The 24,394-nt window shown below is 38.1% G+C and overlaps 1 protein-coding gene across 1 annotated transcript in view; it reads right to left on the minus strand.

The window, feature by feature from the left end:
- Positions 1 to 24,394, minus strand: part of LRP1B (LDL receptor related protein 1B) — a gene marked incomplete at its 5' end in the record, with an annotated part of 5,941,474 nt that overhangs the window by 1,744,795 nt on the left and 4,172,285 nt on the right. The gene's annotated exons all lie outside the window — the stretch shown is intronic.

The raw sequence follows: 24,394 nt of genomic DNA on the forward strand, positions 1-24,394 counted from the left end.
CATGCATACGCATGTGCAAGTGTGGTTGTACATTGTGTGTGTGTGTGTGTGTGTGTGTGTGTGTGTGTGTGTGTGTGTGTGTGTGTGTGTGTGTGCGTGTACAGTTGTATGTGTGTGTTTGTATGCATTGGGAGTTATCTGTTACCATTCCAGCTGTGTGATGTGCATATACAAAGACAGCCTTTGGAATAAGAAATATCATAGATACATTCCACTGACAGGTGCAACTTATTCTGACAATGGATCAAGGTTTTGCTCAAGTATACATAGATGAACTTACTAATTAAATCCAGTTATAGAAGAAGCATGGCAGCTTCTTGGGCACATAAATGATGAATCCTGAAAGCAGTTAGTTATGTTGGAGCCCATTAATGTGTCATAATATCTAACAGCCAAGGATTGAGTAAGAGCATTCTTTGCCACAACAGGGCACTATAAAAACATGCCCTTCTGGACACATCACTTTCCACTGTTCTCATAGACCTTCCTTTTAAATACAATGTTCATTGGAAGAGGCTTTCCTTAAAGGTAAAAAACACGTTAACCATTTCTTCTTTCTTTTTAAATTATTTTTATTTTATTTTATTTTATTGTTAACATTGCAAACTCGCTTGAAACAGGAACTATTTCAGGGGGATTCAAGACCACAGCTTGTTTAATGAATTGCCGAGTGTTAACATGGTATGCTATTATGCAGACCAATCCTCGGAACACCCTCAGAATGTCTTAGAAAAGGGGAACTTTAACATTATTCTCTGGATGTGGTATTACGTTGTCACTCAAGAGAGAGTATGAATGACCTTTAGTGTACTACAGTCACAGGCAGGATCCATGTGCTACACTCAAACCCACCTCTGCAAATCACGTGCTTTTTCAAGGGAACAGCAGGTTTACTGTGTGACATATCATAAGTGCTTAATTTTTTTTTTACATAGGTTTAGTGGATATTATAAGAGATTACTACACATTTGTCTTATGCTGTAAACCTTTGACATGAGCTTCCTGCACAAAAATTGTGGTTCTCAATATAAGTTATCAATATCAGTTATTGGGAAATGGATGTAACAGTGATAAGCTGATGTTAGTTTGACTGCATTGTTTTTGTGCCACCAAATTATCAAATGATTTTCTGGGGTGGTAGGAAGGTGAAATGGAGAGATTTGTGTGACATGCTGCTAATGTTGTAAAAACATATTTCTTTCATCATTGAGAGATTCGTGTGACATACTGCTAATGTTGTAAACTCAGTGCTTCTGTCATCACGGAGAGGTTCATGTGACATGCTGCTAATGCCCAGTTGCCCAGCTATTATTGAATTGCTTTATAATTGCTTACAGTTAGTGAGTTAACTAACCAATGAGACAGAATACAAAGGGGATATTTTAAAGTGAGAAATGTCTATTGAAAACTATGAATGAAATATACGCCAGTTTACAGCACCATGCAATGGAAGTGATATATGTATGAATTTTCTGTGATAAACTAAAAGACGTTTATTCTGGATGATTTTTCTCACACCTGGGCAGGCAGTGTTATTGTTCCTCCCTACACTACCTGCAGTAGTAAAGTCTTGGCTCTGCTGTGTGACAAAAATATGTGCAATTATCTGGGTTGTTGAACTAATAACTGATTGTACTGCTGATATCCATGCCTCTCAACTGCCCTGAGTTTTATAGAACATTCTTAATTTTCCTCATATTTGTGCACTGTCTCTCATAAAATTTTTGATTTTCTGGCAAATCACTAAGGAATTTTGTCAATCAGTAATGCCAGACATCAGAATTTTACACTTCCTACAGTTTGCAAAATTCATGTTGCTTATTCTTCTATTAACTTTTTAAATTAATTATGCTTTTTGGATTCTTCCCTCTGTCCCCTTTTTGTTTTTGGCATTTTCAGAATTATTGGCAAAAGGATCCAGCACATAAGCTTGTGATATAAGGAAAAAAAGCCCACAAAAGACAGAGACAGAAAGACTTCTTTCTTCTCACTCACCTCTGTTGCACTGCACTGATGTACTGTGCAAGGGTGTGAACACAGGTGCCATATGAATGCGAAGTACATCAGTATGGAGTACAGGAGGCTGAAGAACACTAAAGTGCCATTATACAATGAGATTATTTAAGAAAAGAAGGCAATAAATGTGTTAAATAAAACTGTATACTAGTAAAAATCTACACTGTAATAATCACATTTTTAGCTGTTTAAGTTCATAGTAATGCCCTTTGGGTATAAAAAAGCCATACATATATTCCATGGTTTAGGAGGTGTCATCATGTCATGGAATTGAGATTTTTCTTAAATAGATAAGATGGCTATTTACAGCTAATCTCAGCAGACCTAGTTTCATCACATGCAAATCAAGAAAAGGTCTGCAGAGCCATAAATGACAGCTTCTGTTTAAATTACATATATAGCCGATAACAGAGTATTGCAACTTTTACCCTATTGACTAAAGACAAAGCCTGCCAAGTAGAAAAGAAATCCAAGCAAAGGACCATTCAGATATGTCCAAGTGGAACAAAACAGAAACATGATAGAGCATTTCCTGACCCAGAAAGTTCAGCATAAAATATGTCCCTCACTAAGACACGGTGGCCACATTTGCTCATTAATCACAATAACAGAAAAAAATAAACACATCTCATAATCATTAAACAGGCCTGATATTCAACACAGTCTGATTGCAGACAATGATTTGTTATACATATGGATAGTTCTGACCATGGTTTTCAGGCAGTCCCCATCTATCTCAGTCTACAGAAGGAAAGAATGCACTAAAGTGTACATAAGTCACAGATATTTGCCAATACAGTAGTTAAATGCAACACTAGTGAAGAAGTGCTCAGGACAGCTGGTGTATCTGTAAGCTTCAGATCAATGTACATCACAGAAGACTCATAGTGGCAATGTGAATATGACTACAGAGGTATTGCAGTCGGAGTGGGACATGACTACAATAGAAACTTAGACTGTGAACTGATGACATGACCCAGAAGTATAGCTAGAGTGAGATGAAGAGGACAGCCACCTAGCTACAAAGTGCCAGAGGGCATGATTTGGAGGCAACAATCGATCAACAGCAATTGATCCTTAAAGAATTAATAGTAATTACTATCACATAATCATACTCAGAGGGCATAGCCAATCTACTAGCAAACAAATACAGCTCACACTTTACCCCCCTGTCCCTTACAATATTTTTAGATCAGATATTCACACTAATGCCACCCCTATTCAAATCACCCAAGAACATTTTCTCAAGATGCTGTCTATCTAAGACTAAGAACATTAAGTCTTATGGAGCAATATGACATACAAGACTGCCTACCTGTCAGCCTGACAAAATGACTTGTTAGATCATACACAGAAGCTATTCAATATCAGTGCTGAAGCAGGCTGTGTGCCAAAGTAAACAGCAATAGTCATTCCATTGCTCAACGGTGAAGGGCTTCAATGAACTTTGGTTATTATATATCATAAGCTTGAACAGTCTCATTTGTAAAGCTATGCAAAGGACCGTACTGGAATTAATATATAAGGATATAGGTAGCGTACAGACTCTCAGCCCAAATCAGTTTGGATTTGTTATGGGTGGGTACTGCCTACTTAATCTTGCTGACTTCCTAGAAAAAGTTAATAAAGCAATGATGAGGGCAAAACTTTGCACACCACTTACCTAGACCTTGTTAAGGCATTCAACACCATCCCACAGTCAGGTATCACAGATAAGCTTTCCCAGCTAAATGTCAATCCACGTGTACCTCTTTGGATATCAAATTGGCTCACAAATAGAACCTAGGAAGTTAGGGTGGGTGACTATATCACCTCTCAAAGACTTGTAAGTAATAATGTATCCCAGCAACACTACTTTTTAGCATTTACTTCATGCAGGTCAGTGCTAATGTTAAGGCTTTGTGGCTAACCAGATTTCTTCCCAGGGGACAGTAACATCTCAAGATGGTCTACCCAATGAACAGCTGATGTCAAAACCACAGCCTAAAACTAAATGCCAGGAACTGCATAATCATATCCTTTGGCATGCATAATTCCCTTGTAACTCTCAGATTGACAACACGCTAAAAAATTGATCACATAGGGATCTCAGAACCTATGTTGAGAATGAACTGTCCTTTGATCACCATATATCTACTGTTATAAGGAAGTTCTTTTCATTGCACAGTTTATTTCTAAAGGTATTTTATTTATTTATTTATTCATCTGACATTTAACTGGGATTGTCTGACTGGGCAAAAGTCTTTTTTCAGCGGAGGCCTGGGGAGAAAAGCTCCACAGTAAAACAATTAATTACATCAGTAAGATATCATACAAGAATACATAAAAACAATATGCAGACAAATGTTATTTATTTTACATTTGTTGACTGAGTTAGTCCACCTGAGCTAAGTATCCCTTTTTTAGCAGAGGCCCAGGGAGAAAAGCTCCACAGTTTTACAATTTTAGTGTTATTGGTGTTAGCTTGTTACAATGTATACAAATAATGAAATATATTTTATCAGAAAAATAATAGTGGGGAAAAACATACTAAGCATACAAAAGAAAAATTATTCATTGCAAACATTTTCAATAAACAGTGAAAAGAGTTCATAGTTTATGTAATTATTTCATGAGATATGTGACATTAGAAATGGAGATAAGAGATGGATAGGAAGAGTGACACTTTGAAGAGGTTTACAAGCTAAAAAGATTTGACGTTTTGGTGATTACATATGAATTAATGGGCTAGATCAAGGAGGATGAGTGCAGAGGCAGGACCAGTGAGTTTGGAGGTACTCTCTAGTGGCAGTTTTAAATTGATTTGGATGTTTGAGGGACCTGATTTCTAGTGGTAATTTGTTCCATGATATGGTAGCTGTAGAAGTTGCAGCCAATTTTAGTCTTAGGTTTGTATATTTGTAGTAGGTTAAGGTCAGAGCTACGTAGGGACCTAGTGGGGGAATATTGAGAGATGAGGGGAGATAGGCTAGGGCAGAAGGATTTCAGCTATAGTATAGGGTGAATTATTTGTAGTTGAGAGAGAGTAGAAGCTGGTGAGGTAATTCCAGACAGTTTAGGTATCTCAGTGAATGACAATGATGCAATTTATAAGTTTGGTGAGCAGCGAATATATAACAATCAAAAATAATACAAATAAATATAAATATAATATATAAATAAATAATATAAATAATATAAACATGTATAACACAATAGTTTACTGATGTCACTAGCATGTAGGATAATAAAGTAGAAAGTATTACATCTATATGTACGCTAACAGAAATAAACTAGGATTTCACACATCAATCTAGCAATGATTTTTGGTATAACCAGAGACTGGAGAAGAGATAAAAACAGTATTGTTATTTACAATGCTGGAAGTAAGTTCATTTAGTAGAAAGTTATGTAGGGGAGGAATTCAGGGATTTAATAGTTCCATTGTACTCATTAGGACAATTGAGTATAATGCCCCTTTTGGTATGCACCTGTCCAAACACACTAGTCAAAACTAGAATGAACACGATGCTTTTTCACTACAAAAAATCAAGGGTCTAAAGCGTAAAAGCTATGCATGCTTTCTAAAACCTTGTCCCTCTTCTCAGTATTATACAGACGTCTGACAGCTAACCTTTGCCATGCATAAAGTATAGCTTCAACGGTTCTTATTATATCAGACCTGTTATACAGTCACAAGTCAAATGGTACCATAAACTCCCACTCAAGGGATCACAAGCTCTTTTGCAAAATAAATACAACTTGTTGGAGGGATAGGCTTGTATCACAGAGAATACCACTTTTATGTAACTGTCTTCCACTCCACATAAAGCAAAATAGTCCTGTTACTCTATTCAAAATGTAATTTGGATGAATGAATAACCACAAATTCACCCCTGGTTTAGTACACCTGTCCCTCATTGATAGGGAAGACAGATAAATGTCCTAACATATCCTAGTTCAGCCCATCTATGGGTTATTCATATGCAAAGTATAAGAGCTAAAAATTGCCATGGGAATGTATGGCTAGGCTTTGTAAGATCTTCACAGATCAATGGCCTAGTAAACACCTGTGAACCTATGGTAGTATATTACTGTTATTTATTTATTTAGATATGCTGGTGCAGAAATTATTTGCTTAAGTTTTTATAGAATATTATTATTATTATTATTATTATTATTATTTATTTGTTTGTTTGTTTATTTATTTTTCTCATTCATCAAGGAGAACAGAACGGGACCTGGCTTGCTGCTTGCTCTGCTCAGATAATGAGGAAAACTGGCCACATAGAATGGCACCAGGCACTAAATGACCCTGCTAGTGATCTGAAATTACTACACTGAACAGAAAGGCTATTTTTCTTTTCTTCTTTTTTTTGTTTTTGCTTTGCTCTGGTCCCACTTTTCATCACCAAGCCCCTCCTTCAAATGTTTAATTGAGCTATTTATGCTCCCTAGTGATGACAACTCCACCTGTCATTTGTTTCCCTCAGGGTACGAGTCTGGCATCAAAAGTAGTGCCGCCATCTGCATAGTGAATAAGGGTTTTCTTTACACTGCCTTAAAGTCTCCCTTTGAATGCCATGTAAATTCTCATTAGATGGGCATGCGACAGTAGGGGCATCAGGGATCTCAGTAACTGACAAAGCCACTCAATGCAACCCTGCTCTCCATTCTCATGCAGATGGCTTTCAATAGTCCCCCAGTGTCACTAACAAGTGATACACCATTTGACAGGCCACTCAAACCCCCTCACCCTCCCCATCAAAAGTGATGAGCAGGCAACTACTCTTGCTCTCTACCACCTGCTTTCTCCTCGAGCACGCAGATCACTGCCTAAACATGTGTCCTCTAGGTTATAGTCAGGACTCTGTCCCTAGAAATCACTGAATCAGCAGCAGAAAGGTTATTTTCAGTACAAAGTCATACAGATTGACAGGATAAGAATTTATTTTTCAGTACAGGTCGTAAGTAAGTACAGATATCGTTTACACCTCACTTCTTACACTTACACAAGAAGACAATGTTTTGACGGGGAAAATAAGGAGAGCTCTTCAGTGCACGTTGCAGGCAGTTTAGGCAAGTCTACATTCAGACAAATGTAAATCATATAAACATTTTGTGCTCCCTGCTCTGAGATACATTAACTACACAAAAAGGGTAATACTAATCCAGTCTTTATAACGATTAATAAAACAATACACTGAAATTATTTACACTGACTGGCTGTCAGCTTTAGAGCAGTTATGAGATTGACTGACAAGTTAATAAAAAACAATGACTGACTACTAGTACTTGCCAGCTATTATCACTCCATACGCAAAGCTGATCATCCAAACAAAGATAATTGCTGTCTTTACACAGTAAACAAAACCATAAAGGAGCTCCCAAAATAGCACTGTTTAAAAAAAAATGAAACAATGAAATTAAAATGCTTTCCTGATAAACACTCTTTCCCTATATATGTAAATAAAACAATCATCAGTTGTAAATTTTATTACAAGTCTTTCTTTTGCTGGAATTTCAGGATCCCACTCCATACATTGTCCGACTGCTCGGGTAAATCTGTTCCAACTTGCGTTCCAAATGCACTCTAAAGTATCAAAACAAAGCGTTTATATCACGCTATCGAAAGATGAAAATAGCGAACGCTATTTCATCGAACCTAAATTATCTAAACTACATTATATCAAACATTCAAAATAGCAAATTTTTTCCTTGGGGAAAAAATTTGCTGTTCCGAAACACAAACACACAACACAAGCACAATTAAAACACATCAATCCACACACATACACTTATAATTCTACAACTAACCCTACACTAAACTGTACATACACTACTATCTATCCACTTACCTTAACCCAAACCCTAACCCTAAGGTCCATCATATTACACACTCACCTAACCCACGCCCTAACCCTAACTCACTTAACCTGCCCCTAACCCTAATTCACCTAACCTGCGCCCTAACTCTAACTCACCTAACCCGCGCCCTAAACCTAACTCACCTATCCTGCACCCTAACCCTAACGACAACACAATCGCACACTTACCTGAATCCGACCCATAACTTTCCATCACGGCGCTGGAAATAGCGAAGCCACAGAACCGGCCAACTGAATTCTTTCCCTAGGAAAGAATTTGGTGTTCTGCAGCTTCGCTATTTTTAGCATTCGCTCAAAACGGGTCGATATTAGAACATTCGAAGTTTTAAAACTTCGATGTTCTGATATAGACCCAAAACAAATTGTCTTACCTGTTATTTTAACAAATTATAAAGTAATTTAATAGTTTTTACTACTATTTATCAAAGCTATTCCTTTAAAATATTAATATTAAACAGAAAAATGCATCTGAAAAGCAGTGGAAGCATCATATTTCCATACAGCAAAGTCTGTCAGACCCTGATGGTGTCATTCTTGTCTTAGAAACCTTCCTGTTTTACACCTCTGCAACATGGAGGCTCTAATTGTTCTAATGCACTATTTTATCTCCCTAATCATTCACCAAGATATCATATTTTTCTTCTTTCATGATAAATACTTAACTTTTTTTTAACTTAAAATGTTATTGGATAAAAATGTATATTAATTTGTTTCTTTGCTTGTCTGCTTGTTTGAGGCTGAATTGAACATGCCTACTTGAGATGAAGAAGCGAACAACGATACTACTCTTGTTTTATACCCAGTTTTATTATTTGGACCCAGGGGGCCTCAGCAACAGTCACCATTACTGATGTGTTAAATGCTTTATTAGGTCTTGCGGGGGAGGAGTAAACTATTCTGTAGTCTAACTTCAGTCAGGGAATTTATATAGTGTACTGCTTTTAGTGCAATTATGTGCTCATACCATTTATTAAGCAAGTGGTATCTTCTACTGAGGTATCTCATAAATGGAATAAAATGGATGAAGTAGTTTTTTTAGTTCAGTTCTAATGTCACTGGGTGCTCATTAATGAATATAGCTCAGTGGCAGTAAAGCATTTCCTTATAACAGATTTCACATAGCTAATTCATGCTATTCCGGATGGATGGACATCAGTCTGATGTTTAAGTTTACTGTGGGTGGTGCAGGAGTATAACTTTTTTTTTTTTTTTTTTTTTTTGGAAGGGGGAGCTGAACTGGTGTCACATCTGTGATCATTTATTGTTACAGTAATGACATCATGCCTCCCCACTTATTTGTGTAGCATGTAAAAGGAATATTATCATTTTTATGTGCTGCATAAATGTATTTATGGCTATTCTTTCTCTAAGCTTGGTTGCATTAACCCAGTGCATATTGTGAACATCACACCTTCGTTTGATCTGCATGTTCATTTGTGCTGTCTGGTGTTGTGTTAATTCTGTTGGTCATTACAACTGTTATTTTTTGGATGAGTTATTGCAATCTGAGCTCATGCTATAGCACCAAGCATGCTGCCATTTATGTTACTAATAAGGTAAATGTTGTTGTGCTTTACAGTTTGTTTCACACAGCTTCTGGTGTCCCCATGGAAGTTACTATACATTGGTAAGAATACTGATGTCATTATGTCCAGTAATATGTCATCAATCCTTTACACAGGTCTTCTTAATACTGCAGAACAGTTTGATTAATAACTAAATTGCGCACATATTTGGTCTGATGCTACCATCATTAAAATAATTCATTTACTTCAGCTATTGTAAGTAAACTCAAGTCATGTTGCCATCTGTTATGCAAAAGGGATTGTAGGCTGATTCTCTGAAGTACATGCTAACACAGAAGGCCTCTGGCTAACGAAGTTTGCAGATGACTGCAAACTAGGAGCCATAGTCAAGTCCCCAAATGATGTGAACATCCTACAGAAGGGCCTCCCTGAGACAGATGCCTGGTGTCAGAGCCATGGCCTCAAGCTCAATGCCAAAAAGTGCAGTGTCATCCCCTTTGGTAAAAACTCTGTACCCATGACCTACCACATAGTCAGCAATCTACTTAACACCGAATGCGTGATAAGAGACCTTGGGACCCAGGTGGACAGTAGTCTCTCCTTTGATAGTCACATTGCCACAGTAGTCAGGAAGTCCTTCTACATGGCACACCTCATCATAAAAGGGTTCTCGTCCAGGAAAAAAGAGGTCATCGTTACCCTCTACTCATCACTCATTAGACCCATTATAGCGTACAACACCCCTTTTAGAATGTACCTCACAAGACATCTGCAGCAGCTGGAAAGGCCACAGAAGTACCTCACAAAGAGGATTACTGGACTCAAACAAATGCCCTACACTGACCGCCTCAAAAAACTCCAGATTTACTCCGTAGCATATCGCCTACTCAGAGGTGATCTCTGCCTAACATATAAAGCTATGTCAAACCCAGAGCTGTTGGACATGCTACACTTAAAGAAATCCCAATCCTCTGAGCAACACACTCTAGGGACCTAAACCTTGTCACCACAATAAACAGGACATGCTGGAGGGATAGATTCCTATCCCAGAGACTTCCCATACTCTGGAACAGGCTACCCATCTATGTCAAGCAAAGTTCATCATTAGCACTCTTCAAGAAAAATCTTGATGAGTGGATGGGAAATAGGAAATACACCCCGGGGATCACTTCTGTGTCTCTGCTCGTCAGTGGCACAGGAAAATAACTTTCTTGGGTGGTGTAAGCCAGAGAACCTTGTTGGCTAGGCTTGCATAGGCCCTTGGGCCGATAGCCTAGTACCTACCTATGAACCTATGAACCTATGAACATGGACCCAGCACATTTTAACTTTATTTGGTTTAGTGCTTTCATTGCCATAATTGTAATGTTCTGCAAGTATAATCTATGTGTTTAAGCAACGTGCAGTGTACCTTCAACTAAGTGATCACATGCAATGTTTCACTTCAGTCAACTGACCGGCAAAGAGCAAAATCTAACCTCGCTCAAAACCTGAAAGCATGTGCCAAGCATTCTTTTTTCTGCATGGTAGGCTAATAAGACCACTCAAATATATCATTTGAAAAATCTGTACATTTGAGAGGCAGAGCAAGGTGAGTGTAAGCATAATAGACTGTGTTACACCGCCTTTCTGACAGTGCTCACTACGTGCTTTGCGGCTTTGAAATTCAGCAAAAGAATTACGCTCCTTTTTTATTGTTTTTACTGTAACTAGTAGTACATAGAGCAGATAAAGCTTGATTTACTCCAAAGAATTATGATTGGGTCTTGGATCATAACCTTCAATTATGTATTTTCAACTTGCTTGAGAGGTGAATTTCTTGGCATCTATGTCTTAAACACAAGTCAATTTTTATCAGTGACCCGATGATAATCCCTTATATCTAACTATTGCTCAAGACAGGTAAGTACCAGATCAACATGCATTGCATCATTTGTATCTCTGCTTAGTGAATCATAGTCAACAAACTACAGACTTATGTCCACACTGCACAACACTGATATTTATCATCAACAGAGCATGTTCCAAATAGAGTACCTATTTGTTACATCAAAAGCATTTTTGTGATTATTTCCAGACAACACATTTCATATGCTTACCATACAATAACATATGAACTGTACATTTACCCAACAAATAAAATCCTACCCTCATGTACATAGTGAATAGGTGGGATATCCAGTACTAGAATACTTCTGTCAGTATCATCATTCTTATTGGGACAATGCTTTGTGGAGGTTCAAAACCATTATTTGGACACCAGCTAAATTATTTCAGTAAAGAAATCAGCATAATGCATAGGAAATTAATGTGCAACATGAATGCAAAGCAAATCACAGACTCTATAGCATAAGACATTATATTGTATATGTACACATCACAAAATGGTTCACTACTCAGCGGAACCAATCATGTATCTTCCTACATATGATTATAATGAGAAAAAAATGACTAAGTACATTTTGATGCAATAAATACTTCATAAATTGACAGTGAGTGAGACTGCCAGTTCTGACCTGCTGATTCCAACATCTAATAAAAAGTCATATGCCACAATACCATAAAAACAATAAAAAAGCATACATACTGTTACACATCTTACAAGGACATACTTTTAATTCTCACATTTAGCTGTTGCTAAACTGCATCTCTCCTTGGCCACTTTTCTACAAGAAAACAATATAATATAGCCCAACTGCCTCTCATCAGGCTTGAACCATACATTTTCTACAACAGATGCCATGGCAGAAAGTGAGCATTAGTAAAATGATCAGAATACAAATGGCTATGTTATGTTGCTTGCTATCTATTGCTTTTCAAATAAGTGCATTATCCTAGTGTTATTTACATAATCTGTGACCAAAGGAACTGATGATTTTACAGTTAAATGTTAGAGTAAATGCATGCTTAGACATGGTTTGAAAAAAACCTTCACTATATGTAAAATAAGAACCAATGTTTTCATTACAAAATCATATAAATTGAGTGCACTGAAATTTATGACAATGTCCAGCATGCATTCGCATTCATTTAGCAGGACACACACAACACTAATTTCAAAATTCTGTAAAAAAGACAAAAAAATGTCAATAACTATCGGCAGTACTGCATGCATTCTTACATGTTAATTCACAGCAGTTATTTATAGGTTCATAGGTAAGTACTGGGCTATCTACCCAAGGACATTTATAAGCCTAGCCAGAATGTGTTGGCTTTTGCCACCCCCTTAGATTAGTTCTCTGTGCCTCGGTCCAGCAGAGCCATTAGTTCCCTGCGCCACTGTCCAGCAGAGTCACTGTAGTGACCCCAGGGTAAATCCCATCCATCCATCAAGGTTTCTCTTGAAGAGTGTTAGTGAGGGGCTCTACCTGATGCGTATTGGAATCCTGTTCCAAAGCATGGGGAGTCTCGGGGACAGTAATCTATCCCTCCAGCATGTCCTATTTATTCTTGTGGTGAGGTTTGTATATCTAGAGCGTGTGGCTCTCCAGGATTTTTTTTTAGGTGGAGCATGTCCATCAATTTTGGGGTGGACACGGCCTTGTATGTCAAGCAGAGATCACCTCTGAGTAAGTGGTATGCAACCGAGTACAGCTGGAGTTTCTTGAGCTGCATAGGGCATGTGTTTGAGGCCAGTAATCCTCTTAGTGAGGAACTTTTGTGGTCTTTCCAGCTGTTTCAGGTGTCTTGTAAGGTACATCCCAAATGGGGTGCTGTATTCTATGATGGGTCTAATGAGTGATGAGTAGAGAGGCACAATAACCTCTTTTGTTCTAGATGTGAACCCTTTTGTGATTAGGTGGGCCACATAGAAGGATTTTCTAACCACCTTGGCAATATGATTATCAAAGGAGAGATTACTATCTACTTGGGTCCCCAGACCCTTTATTGCATTTTCTGTATTTAGGGGACTACCACCTATGTGGTAGTTCGCGGGTACTTTGTTTTTTTCCAAAGGGGATGACTATGAACTTTTTAGCATTTAGCTTCAGGCCATGATTTTGACACCAGGTATCTGTCTCAGTGAGACCCATCTAGAGGGTGTCTGTATCAGCTGGAGAATCAGGTATGGCCCCTAGTTTGCAGTCGTCTGCAAACTTGGTCAGCCATAGTCCTCCTATGCTTGCTTGTACCTCTGAGAAGTATATACCGAACAGGATGGCTCCTAGGACTAAGCCCTGGGGGATGCCACTTGTAACCAGTTTAGAGTCGGACGTAGAGCCTGCAACTCTCACCATGTGGGTTCTATCCATGAGCCAGTTGGCAACCCATCTCGTGACGTAGGGGTTTATGTTCAAGCTTTTGAGATTGTCTATAATACTAGAATGGGGAATGGTGTTGAAAGCCTTTGCAAGGTCTAGGTAGGCTGTGTGGAACTCCTTTCCCTCGTCTAATGCCATGGTAACCATCTCAAGGATGTCCACCAGGTTTAGGAGGCATGATCTGCCCTTAACAAAGCCAAACTGGGTAGGGTTCAAGGTTTGGAGGTTCCCAATGTCTCTGTTAATGAGTTCCATGATGATGCATTCCATAGCCTTGCAGACCAGGCTAGTCAGGCTTATAGGGCAATAGTTCCCAGGGTCTGTTGTGGCTCCACCTTTGTGGAGCAGGATAACTGTTGCTGTGCACCACTCTGTGGGTATGTAGCCTGTAGAGAGGCTGAGTTTGAACAGTGTGTTTAGGTGAGGGGTTAGTTCATTTTGGAGCTCTTGTAAGACACAGCCTGGGACACCGACCGGTCTCACTGAAGCCGTGTTTTTGGCTTTGGATAGGGCTGTTTTAACCTGTGTGTTGGTGATTGATAGGACCCTACATTCTTCTGGTATGGTTATGAGCCCTTTAGGGGGTGAGAGGGGGGTGAAGTTTGCATTAAACCTGTCTGCCAGAATGTTGGCAATATCAGTCGGTTCAGTGTATTCTGTGTCATTCTGCACTAACTCAGAGCAGATCTAAGAGTTTCCACTTAGGTTCTTGACATAGCTAAAGAACACTTTGTAGTTATCTTTAGAGTCATTGGTAATTTTACTTTTGAAACTAGCCTTGGATGATTTAATTAGGGATCGTAGTTTCTTGCTGCTGCTGATCAGGGATGTCTTTCCTTCTTGGGATTTTACTCTTTTCTGTACTAGTTTCCTCCTTCTGTTGTATAGCTTGTTTATGGAAGGGGTCCACCAGACTGGTTTCCTTTTCTTGTAGGAGTGAGTCTTGGTTTTACTTGGGATAGCACAATCCATACATTCCTGCAGATGCTCATAGAGTACCTTTGTAAAGGTTTCAGCAGCTTGGACAGCATTGTTCTTTAGCATGGGGGCTGTGAACCTTTCCACCTCAGTCTTAAGTAAAGTGAAGTTTGCTTTTGAAAAGTTTTTCATGGTGGTTTCCTTGATTGGGGTTGGTGGCAGAATGTGGATATTCAGAGTGATTAGTTTATGGTCTGATCTAACCAGCAAGAGGTTGACATCCGGTGTGGAACACCGGTCGTCCATGTTGGTGATGACCAGGTCCAATATGTTGTTCCCTCTGATGGGGGTGTTGACCAGTTGATCCAGGGTGTTCGAGTTTATAAATTCTAGGAAGGATTGGGCAAGGGAGTTAGTACTTGAGTAGTTCTCCCAGTTTATGTCGGGGTAATTGAAATCACCCAGTATTAGGGTGTTTGGTAGGACCTTCATATTTCCCAGTGTCTCCAGAAATGTGGAATGGGAGTCCTGGGCCATGATGGGTGATCTATAGCAAGCTACAATTTGGAATGCAGTTTTGCCCATTGTTAGTTGCACATGGATGATCTCTGATGTATTGTGCTGCGCCACTAACCTGGAGGTGTGGGTATCCTTGATGAATATGGATACACCCCCGCCTTTTGTTTTTCGGTTCTGGTTCTGTGGCCAAAAGGTATGATATGAGTTATAGCCTAGTAGTGCTGGGGTGCTCTCAGGAGCCTTAAACCAGGTTTCTGTTACTGCACAGATGTCAATGTTCTCCACACTGAGGATTGCCATGAGTGTGCAACATCTTTTTAAACAAGCAACAGAGTGAGAGAGAGAGAGAGAGCACACAGTAATGAAACCAGAAGAAATGCACCCTACACCTGAAACATGAATCCACAGTTCTATATAAATTTCTTTAAATATACATAAATTAACTTAACAGCAACAACAACAAAAAAAGATAGCTTGAAAAATTGTGTAGTTTCCAAAACTGAATTGTTCTGCCTAAGGTCCAAAGATCTCTAAGTGGCCAAAAACAGAGATAAACCAGCAAGAAGAAGAAATGAAAATAAAACATAAGCACACAATTATAAATAAAATTTCCAAATTTGCAGCCAACACCCCTCATAGATCAGACCACTGCACTCCTCTCAAAACACTCAACTGGGTGGAACTTCCCCAACTCACTCTTTACAATCAACTTATTCTTACCCACAAACTAATTCACTGTCCTGAAAAAAAGCCAGCTCTACAAAATATAATTCACCCAAGCACCAAAACTAGAGTCCTACGATCCAACCAAAAGATCCTATTAAATTTGACCAAAGCCAGTAATTCCACAGGTAAATCCCTATATAGCAGCACTATTGCCAAACACTGGAACCACCTTCCCCCCAACATCTCAGCTACAGCCTCGATTGCCTCCTTCAAAAAAGCCTTAAAATCCCACCTACAGCAATCATGGCTCTGTAACTGTGACAAGCATGGATAATGTCTTATATGGCCTACTACTCTATCACTAATCCCCTCTCTCTTAACACTTTGTTACTCCCACTTTTGTACCCCATCCCTTCTCTATCCAAATCTTATTAAGTCCTCATACCACCCTTCTTCTCCAACTAGTATTACATCCTTAGCCATCTAAGCCACCTTCTGCTACATGTCTCTACATCTGTGACTTTGTACTGCCCTCTTCCATTGCCTTATCTCTCATCACACTGTACTCCCTCTCTCATTACTGGACTCCCCACTGATGTACCCACTCTATCGCTTCTTTAATCTCATTAACCACTCACTCTTCCTTTTATATTAACCTCTGTTATAGCCTTAGCTTTGAGGCCCTGCAAAATTAGAAGACATCTATAAATGGTTTCAAGTCAGAATTTGTGTACCTTATGTAATTGTATCTGACTGCTGCATCTGTTACATCGTCAATGACTATCTAGTTACTGCATTATTAATGACTATCAAGCTACGGTGTACTGTTACCATGTATTTTAAAATTATTGATGTAAACAGAATTGACAGGTGTATCATTTTCACCTAAATTAGGAGTTTTTCTCCCTGGGTCTCTGCTGAAAAAGGATCCATGTCCAGTCAAACTTTCCCGGTAAAGAACTGTGAAATAAAATAAATAAATAAATAAATAATGTACAGGCACATAAAGTGCATTTTAAAAGGAGTTTATACTCATTCAAAAAGCAAAATCATTTCACCCTTGTAAATCCACAGTTTTTCAGTAAAGCTCTAACCTCTTTGAAGATTTTCCTATGTCAATCAAGTGACAAGGAAAGCAAACATTATGCCGATAGATCACAAGACCCACAGGGAGGCATGCAAATAGTGGCATAGCTATCTGCAATGACTTGGGGAAACTTTCCTAAAACAGTACAAGTATTTGAGTAACTGCTTAGCTCTATTGCTTTATATTTGTGGGGTACATTTTTTAACAACTTTATTGCAGCTGAAACCAGTCTTAAAAGCTTTCAGCTAACAAAAGGTATGCTTCAACCTGTTGATGAAAAACAGAAAATTTGCCCCAGGGCTGCCCTCTGTGCTACTTATGAACAGAGGCAGATCATAAGTGCTTTATCTCCCATGCCTGTGTCCCTTTAAATTATCTATGGTATAACCCCAGTTATTGTCCTTAGTGGTAATATATTATTATCAGCCATGGAAAAGGTGAGGCCAATCACTTACCAAATGTGATAGATTAATTAGTGCATAAAAAGGGAAACTGGCTGGGCATAAAATGGTCAGCAAGGGCAGCCAGCCTAGTACTGCCCTATATTCTATGAACCTATGCTGTACATCACATACCTAACTACCACAGAATATATGACGGCCTTTGTTCTTGATGAAATGCATTCTACCGTTGTAAATGGAAGAGCAAGATGGCTTAATGCAGTCTGTGGCCTGCATTCTGCTTTCAACATTCCACAACTTTATACTTATTTAAACAGAGCAATAAAGAAGAAGACGAAATCTGGACACATTAAAGTTTTTATTGCTTCAGAGACAGAGGAAACAGCTCTGAAACAAATAGCAATTATGTTGCCTCAGAGACAGAGGAAAGAGATCTGAAATAAATAGCAATTATATTGCCTAAGACACAGAGGAAGGCACTCTGTATTAGACAAGACACAAATAAAACCTTAAATATATATTTTGTGCTTTTTGAAAAGAGAATTTCTGGTGTACGTTAAAATATCCATATTTAAATATTATAGTTATTTAAAGGTAAGACCTGGACCCCACATGCATGCATGCACACATATAGACCCTACCCCATTTTTTATGTACAATAGTCTCATTTTGTGCATGACAACATCTTCTGCTTCCAGTGAAATGGGAAAAAAAATGCCCATTTGTAATGACATTCACTATGTAGTAAATTCTAAGGTCTGCTGTCTGTGGAGCTACCATGGCTATGGCATGCATATTTATTATATGGATTATGCTTGTGTGAATGTTCTCTTCTCTTCTTATTATGACTGAGAGCTTTTTTCTGGGGGGCAGACCCTGAGGAAGTGTGGAGTACAAACCTAGTGGCCAAAGCAAGAGATCTGCTGGAACCTTTCAGATGTAGGTGAATCTGTTAATGTGTATGGAATTAAGCAGTGCATTTTCTTAGTAAAAAAATATATATATATAAAAACAAATAAATGTATATGTTCTTCTTAAAATTCTGGTTTACTGTCCAAGCACTGAGGAACGGAGTTAGTAAGGAATAATGGACATTTGAGTTTCTGATTTCATCTTTAAAAGAATGCTTGCTAATGTAACACATTATTATCTTCTAAAAGCAATATTCAAAATCTGGATTTTGGCAATTTGCTCCTCCTTAAGTTTCTGCCTTCTTCCTGATTTTTCTGGAAAGATGTTGAGAGATATGGGTTTGTTGTGTGTTTGTCATACTTTTGGTGTGTTCTTTGTAAAACTTTTTAGTACTGAGGAATGCAGTTTCTAAATAATAATGGATGTGTTTCAGACCTCATACTTCAAATTACGCACTTTAGGGCAAAACATTTTGTGAATGTATAAGAGTAATATTAAAAATCTGTCCATGATATTGGGGAATTATATGTCATATGTTATGGCTTATTTCCTGATTTTTGCACAAAGAGGTTCAGAAGTATCATTTTTTTTTGTCGACATGCAAGCTAAGAATATTTTGTTTTACTCTTAGTATTAAAATATCATATTATTGGTGCCTCATCAAGAATAAGTTCATTAGGTTGTGAGGGTATGGAGATGTGTAGCTTTGAGGGCTCAGCTGCTACCTCAATAACAGAATCAACAAAACCAACCTTGAATGCTTTTCTGAAATCAGCTTGTCTGTGTTTTTCTCAAAGTTTTCACTTTATTGAATGACTCAATAAAAAGCATTCTTTATTAAAAAATTTTTTTATATATTTTTATTGCATATAACACAGGACTCATAGGTTCAACGGTGTGTACTAGACTAATGACCACAAGTGCCTTTTAAGCCTATCCATGCATCCTGAATCTCTGACAAGTGCTACTATCCTTGATAAGTGTAAGCAGTGTCTTGGGAGCTGAAACATTTACAAGCAGGGGCCTGGCATATGAGCCATTTACAGGCTGTCTGTGCACATTAAAAACATAGATGCCAAACCAGGAATGAATTTTCTGTTCCCAATCCAGTTGTCCAAGTTACACTTGAATTAGGTTAGGGAGGAACTCTGCTTTTCTGTTCCAGAAAAGGGGTGGTCTCTGGGAAAAATACCTGTCTCTCCAGCAGGTCATATGTGTACCACAGGCAAAGTTTAAGTCTTTAGAATGGGTAATTCTGGTGATGTTTGTTTTGCAAATATGCAGGACGTCCATCAGAGTGGGGCCTTCAATGCCTTGTATGCCAGAAATAGATCTCCCCTCAACAGTTTGTAGGAGACAGAGTACAGGGATAGGCCTTGAGACAGTCTGCATAGGACATGTTACATATGCCCTTTATTCTTTTAGTGAGGAACCTCTGTGGATGTTCCAATTGTTGGATATGCCTGGTTAGGTAAATACCAAATGGCGCATTGTACTCAATGATAGGTCTGATGAATGCTGAATACAGTGGACCTAGATTCCATACCTTTGTTTATAAGTTGCACAACATAGAATTATTTCCTTCCTGCTTTAGACATGTGATGGTCAAAGGCTAGATTACTGTCTGTGTTTGCCCCCAAGTCTCTGACTACTGGCTCAGTTCTTAGGGGTATGTTGTTAATGTGCTAATTTCCGGGGTGGATGATTTCCAAAAGGACACTATTATGCATTTCTTGGCATTTAGGTTTAGTCCTTGTCTCTGTCAGCAGTTGTCTGTTTGGGTTAGCCCTTCCTGGAAGACATTTGTGTCAGTGGGCATTTCAATGGCAGGTCATAATTTGCAGTCATCTGCAGATTTAGCCAGCCAGAATAATTGACTTTGGCCTTGACTCCAGAGAAGGAAATGGAAAAATGGAGCGGTCCGAGGACCAAACACCTAAGGGACTCTGCTTGTGACTGGAATCTTTATAGAGGTGGACTCCCTAGTTGTAATTTTGCAGGTCCTTTCACACACACACACACACAAAGCTTACATTCAGGGGAGTAGCCAGTAATTTTGGAAATGAATATCAACTTCCAGAATGTAGACATTCCAGGTAATGTATGCTTCTGGATTCATGAACAGTTTTTATCCAACTGCAATAAGACTCATTAATGTAGACATAAATCTGGATGTATCAAAACTATAATAGATTGTTACACTGTAATTCTTTTCCTTTTTTCTTCATAAAGTAATCCTATTTATTTATTGCATACTAAAATAAATATATTCTCATTCAAGTGCAATTCCAATCACTTCCTTATGTGCAATATCACCCAATCTCACCTCTCTATATAGTGTACTTTTCTTTTTCATGTGTTAACCATCTAGTAGTCAATGTTGTCCAGTCTGTATAACTACTGTATAAGCATGTGCGTCAGTTACCTACACATGTACTTTTGTACTATAGTTACTGTTTATTCTTTAATACCTATTATGTCTTGTCTTTTTGAGTTTGTTTTTTTTATCCCTGCAAAACAGCTGACACTCAAAATTTCATTTAAGTAGCACTTATGTTTCCTAAATGACAATAAAGTTTGTTTTGAGTCTTTGAATCTCTGGAGAGCATATCTGCATATACTTAGTCAAAGCCAAAGATTCTGAAAAAACAGTACATTTTAGAAAATGTATAATGTAAGAAAATAAAATCATCTGAAAGCATAATAAATATGCTAGGGTTTTTTTTTTATTTCAATTGTATCATATCTCATTGATCCAGTTAAAAAAAAAATATTCCCAAAAAAGTAATGGGATATGCTTATGAATGGCTGCACTGTTGCAGTTGGCATCATCTTTTGGGAAAGAAAAAAACACAAAAAGAAAAGCAAATTCAGCTAAGCAGGGTCAGCCATCAGTATGTGCTGAGCAGGCCCAGTCTTAGCTGAAATGGAACCCTAAACAAAGGGCTTCATAGTATTACCTCCTATTGTTCACCAATACCCCTCATCACCCCAGTGTACCCCCACTGCAAATTACTTTATTTCCTGCTTTTAGACATTTTATCTTACTCTTCAAATTTTTCCCACTTCGTTTCAACACACTGTGACTAGCCAAGTCATCTCTTCAGTTACTGCATGTCAAATTATCAAACTGAGCAATTGGTTTGTGGGATGCTAGAGTTATAGAAACCATAAGGTTCTGTATGCTCTGAGGTCCATTGAAACCTGTATCTTTTGATCCAGTGATAGCTTGAATAAAAATCATGACTAATGAAAGAAAGTCAACCTTGTATTTTTTTTCTTTTATAGAAAACATAAGTTGTGTCAACAGCTTAAAGTTCAAATCTGACAAAATAGTAGGTTGCAGTAAAATGAAAAGAGAAATGCTTTTGAGGATACATAACTCATATCAAGGAGTAGTGCTTGTCTCCCTACCCCACTAGGCACCAAAAAGATAAGCCACATTTTCTGTATCCTTCCAGTGTTAAACTGGGGTGAAACTGACTGAATAAATATCCAGTTATACATTTCAGAGTTATGGCTGTCATATATATGCACGCAACATGTCTCCTCCCCAAAACCCCAAAAGTGAGACATTTTCTGGGTATTCATTTGATGTCATATTGGAATAAAAGTGAAAGAACAAACAGAGCACAGTTAAATATTTCAACATGCTGCTGTCAGATACAGACACACAGCATGCACCCTTATGTCTGCCCTAGAACACAAACACTTGTATATAGATCTGATGTTTAATTGTGAGTAAAATAAAAAAGTAATACAATAATTTATTGCACTTGGTAGCTCACAAAAAACTCATTGCTCCCAGACATGCTATATTGACTTTATGAGCATACCTCTGAGGTTTGATTGCAAAGAACATTAAAAAAATAATGGCAACTTTATCCCCAGTCCCCACAGAAGCTATAGTGAACACCTATACATTCCTCAGAGGTTTGAATTTGTGGGAAGTTAAAGAAATAATGATCTGGCTGTCTTCAGCCCACAAACAAGCTATCAAGGTAAAACAACCTTCTGTGCACACCTCTGAGGTTTGATAGTGAGGAAATTAATGAAATAATGACTGCACTGTCCTTAGAACCTCAAGCAAGCTACCACAACCTTCGGCATCTGCCTATTAGCAAGGACAGGTTTAGAATAGTTGTGTTCCATGGAAATGACCCCTAATATGTTTGTGTCAAAATCCACTTATACAGCCTGGAGTATGAGGGTCTGTAGTCTACAGTGCCCCAAATTTTCTGATGGTTTATATGTTCAGTGATGCAGTTTATGCATTTTTGGAAAATAATGAGATTTTAATTGTTCTTTTCATTTATTTTCTTCCCAGTTAGAAGAATTATGTATGTCCAGGTAAATATTGTATGTGTTTACACACACACACACACACACACACACACACACACACACACACACACACGCACACGCATACGCACACACACACAGACATATAGACAAACACACACATGCACACACACACACACACACACACACACACACACACACACACACACACACACACACACACACACACACACACACACACACACACACACACACACACACACACACACACACACACACACACACACACACACACACACACACACACACACACACACACACACACACATACACATGAGCATGCACACATCAGCATAAGCCATATCAGTAATAGTTTTATGCAGACTGCAGGACATGCAGAAAGCTGTGTGACATTGCTCTTGTCATGCAATATCAGTGACTACTTAACCATAACCATGCAGCAGAAGAGGTTGTACACTTTAATCCAAAGATGGCCTCCATAACCATCAATAGAGGCACGTCATTATCTGTGTACACGATGGATGTTTGATTGTGATAGTATCAGACACAGTAATATATTCCAACTTGCTATAAACAAATGCGCACTAGCCCTACAAGGCCATACAAATGACCATTTAGCTTCTTCTTGACAGCATAGACAGTTCCTTCTCTCCAACGATTAAAGTTATATTATTGACCAAGTACATTTCACACAAGCGCACAGTAGACACACACAAGTATTCCATCTTGCTTCAGAGAAATACAGACTAGTTCTGCAAAGCCAGGTCAATGGCTATTTAAACTGATTAAATGATGAGATTGGACTTTCAAGCACTAACACTCATACCGCCATATAACACTCACTGTAAACTGTTGATCATGTACAGTGCATACATTTCATTAAGAAAAAATATTTCCTTCATGTATTCTGTAGCCACAGTGAAGTATTCCAGCTTGCTTCATACATCTGAGCTTACCCATAAGAATGTTTACCAGATGAGCCAACATACATATTAATAACATGTTATAATGATAGCCTATCAGGTGTCAGTTCCCCAGACCCTGGCAATTTGCCTAATATATGTATATACACAAACACGTGTATATATGTGTGTGTGTGTATGTGTGTGTGTGTGTGTGTGTGTGTGTGTGTGTGTGTGTGTGTGTGTGTGTGTGTGTGTGTATCTGTGTGAGTGTGTGAGTATAAATAGGAAAAGGGAAATGTCTCTTTTCCTGAAGTGCAGCAAATTAGGAAATGTCTTTTTCTCAAAATGACTGCATTACTAATTTACTTGCTAATTCTTGATAACTGTGTAATGTAAATACCAGCTAAAATATTTCTATCATCCCATTTTGATTATTAGTTCTCTGTAATTGCTTTACTGTATTATATTATGCATTTTTTTTATTGCATTGTATAATGTTTTCTGGAACTTTCCTCCCTGGGCCTCCGCTGAAAAAGGACTATTTGCAGCTCAGTCGGACTACTCCCGGTCAACAAATGTAAAATAAAATAAATAAAATGAGTGATGTGATTTTGGGGCATGGGGACAAAACACTCTGTATAGACGTGAAGGGGCTCTGGTTCAATAATGAATTGTTATCTTGTGTTTTTGACAAATGCCATTTGTTTTGCATTAAAACAAAAATCACACATCTGTCACCTAAAAAGTATTAACAAACTGAATATTAACACTTGACTGACATCTCACAATGGCAGTGCAACTCTACACTTTCTACTCTTAACCACACTTTCTCTATTGCTAAACTGTAGTTTTTTACTAGGTTTTCTTTTACTTTTTCTATAAACACCCATACTAGAAAATTTTAGAATTCAAAGAACTAATTGAGACTGCAGACACATAATCCTTATCTATGGTAAGTGCTGAATCATATACATCATCGTCCAAAATACAAC

The sequence above is a fragment of the Protopterus annectens genome, chromosome 6.part0 (genome assembly GCF_019279795.1).
Source record: "Protopterus annectens isolate FY-2018-M chromosome 6.part0, PAN1.0, whole genome shotgun sequence".
In the NCBI taxonomy this organism is placed as follows: domain Eukaryota; kingdom Metazoa; phylum Chordata; order Ceratodontiformes; family Protopteridae; genus Protopterus; species Protopterus annectens.